The sequence below is a fragment of the Lathyrus oleraceus genome, chromosome 2, assembly GCF_024323335.1.
Source record: "Lathyrus oleraceus cultivar Zhongwan6 chromosome 2, CAAS_Psat_ZW6_1.0, whole genome shotgun sequence".
Classification (NCBI taxonomy): Eukaryota; Viridiplantae; Streptophyta; class Magnoliopsida; order Fabales; family Fabaceae; genus Lathyrus; species Lathyrus oleraceus.
In genome coordinates this window covers 54781687-54784471 of record NC_066580.1, presented here as the reverse complement: position 1 = coordinate 54784471, position 2785 = coordinate 54781687, and positions in this window count along the sequence as shown.

Below are 2785 nucleotides of genomic sequence, written 5' to 3'. Positions count from 1 at the left end.
ATCATTCTCAGAAATTTTTGAACTGCAAAAGGCCATATCTCTCAAACCATTTGGCCAAATTGGGTGGGGTTTTTTGCAACAAGTCACATTTGATCCCCTCTTTTCAAATATGTAACCATCATTCACCAAAACATCACAAATCAAAATGGCATTTTTGAACTTACATGAATTAATTTCAAGTGAGGGTGAAATTTGACTTTTTGAAATAACCATTTTTAATCATTTTGGCCATTTGGAATAGTTCAGAAATTGCATTTGGAACATGTTACAAGGCCCAATTTCGCAGCTTTTGCTCATGCACCATGCACTTAGGCCAAAATGCTCAAATTAGCAAAACTGCTCATTAAACCAAATTGTGATTAGCATTCACTTAGCAGACCTTAAACATCACATATAAGGTCCTTTTTCTGCTCAATGAAGCCCTAACAGCCACAGTATCACACAGAAAAACTCACTTTCTCTCATTTCACCATTTGATTCATTTTGCATTTTCGACCAAAAAACTCAAAGGAGCAGGGTTCTTGGTCATTTGCCTCATACTCATCATCATTTTGAGCACATTACAAGCTTTATTTTGTAGCTGTAACAGCATTTTCACGACTGTTTCTCCAAGAACATCATCAATGGCAGTTCAAGTTTGAGGTCATTCCAAGCATTGCTGAGCTAGGGTCTTCAAGCATCCATCATTTGAAAGCTTTGTGTGCATCTGTTTTGAGCTTGCATCACCAAACAACAACTGTTTCTCCAATTTCTTCAAAATCAAGTAAGATTTCGAACCTCACCATTTGCTAAATCTTAACATGTTTTGGAAAGGTCTTTGCATGCTGAGTTCTATGGTAGTCTTGGTTTTGAAAATGATTGAGTATTTTTGAAGTTATGTGGAAATGAATTTTTGTGTTCATTATTGTTCTTGTTCGATTCATGCTGAATAAGTTGTTTTAGTGCAAATGGATGATGGATTCGTGTTGTGCGATGTTTGCTGAGTCCAATGGTGTAGTCAATTTGTATTTCTGGGCGAAAATGTTTGTCACGATTTTTTGAGGAAGATGAACACAACACTGTAGCTCTAGAACCCTAGTTTCATGCTGCCCAGATTTTTGTTCCACGTGATTTGCATGATGGGTACTGTTTCATTAGCATGAGCCAATCAGTACATTTCAAGCCTTGAGCCAATGCGCTGCGTTTTACTTAAGTTCCAACTTATTTACTAAACTGCCATTCCCGTGCCATTGGTCTCATTAACTCATGTTATTTTCAATTTTATTTCATTTTTGATTCACCATCTTACAAAAATCATAGCTCATCCATTTTTAATCCAAATTTCATGAGAATTTTTGCATTTTGTTCATCTGGATCTCTAGTATTTAATCATGATTTTTCCTGATTTTTTGCATGAGTAGATTTTAATTGGTGCTAGGGTTTGTGACATGTGCTCATATTTTGTACACTTTGCCAAAACATTTGTGAAATGACGATGCTTTGTCCAATGGCTTTGAAATTTTTTGTGCTTAAACTAGACACATTCATGGTGATATTGGTATAGAGTTTATGAATTTATCATCTCTGGTTGTTGAGTTATGATTTTTTGAAGTAGGGTGTGACAATTTGTGGCACACCCCTCATATCCTTTCATCTGCTTCACCTTGGCTCTCAATGTCAAGGTTAAGAGCACCATTAACCCAGTTACAGAGGTTTGTTTGTTGAGGTTGATATGACCCCTCGACTAAAACCTAACCTTGATTGAGCCCATTGTTTGCATATAGTGTGTGCTACTTGTGCTTGTGTGTTTGTTTGACTTGCTTCCTGTGCAAGTTAGGTTTAGTTTAGCTTGCTTCCTGTGCAAGTTAGGTTTAGTTTGGCTTGCTTCCTGTGCAAGTTAGCTAGAAACCTTAACTTAGGGATGATTTGCATGATAACATCTAGGCTCGAGTCGTAGTCTCCCTAGTTGTGTCTCCCTCTGTTATCTGGTTAGGCTAGTCCTTTTTCCCTCTTTAGGGGAACTACATCGCCCTGATCCTCGTTCCAGACGAGGTATGTAGGCAGGAGACCGTGCGAGGTCTCTCTGGGCACCTTTTTTCTTTTTGTGTGTGTTGTTTGGCGATTGCTAGGCTCGAGTTCCCGACTCCTTAGCAATTTGTTGTCTGTTTGTTCTTGTTGTGTGCTTGGAAGCCGGTATAAGTCCATCGAGTGGCATCTGGGTTCCAGTGTGCGTGTGTTGGTTTGGATGCTGATGTAAGTCCAGTGATTGGCATTCGGGCTCCACGTTTGCCTTTGCCTGTTTTTGTGTGCGTGTCAGCCGAGCTACGAATGCTCTGATTCTCCTTCGTCCAAGGAGATACGTATGCATAGGACGCGATATCCTAGCGAGCATGTGTCGTTCCCCCAGTTCGAACTACTTTGACTCTGATGTCTATGCCTGATAGACTAAGTAGGCCCAGGATCCGATATCCTGCCGAGTCAGTTTCAGTCTTGTTTGTTTTCCTGTGTCTCTTTCAGCCAGTGTGTGTGTGTGGTGTTTGTTTTAGCAACCTTTTCTTTCTTAGAGCGTGGATCCCGTCGAGTACGACGGACGTGAGGGGTGCTAATACCTTCCCCTTGCGTAACCGACTCCCGATCCCATTCTCTTTGGTCGCGAGACCACGTCTTTTCCAGGTTTACTCTGAGCGTTTCCTTTCCCTCTTTTGGGATAAATAACGCACGGTGGCGGCTCTGTTGTCCTGTTTTCCCGCCGGTTTTTCGCGTAATGCGACACTCACCATTCCTTGATTATTTGAATAATTGGCGT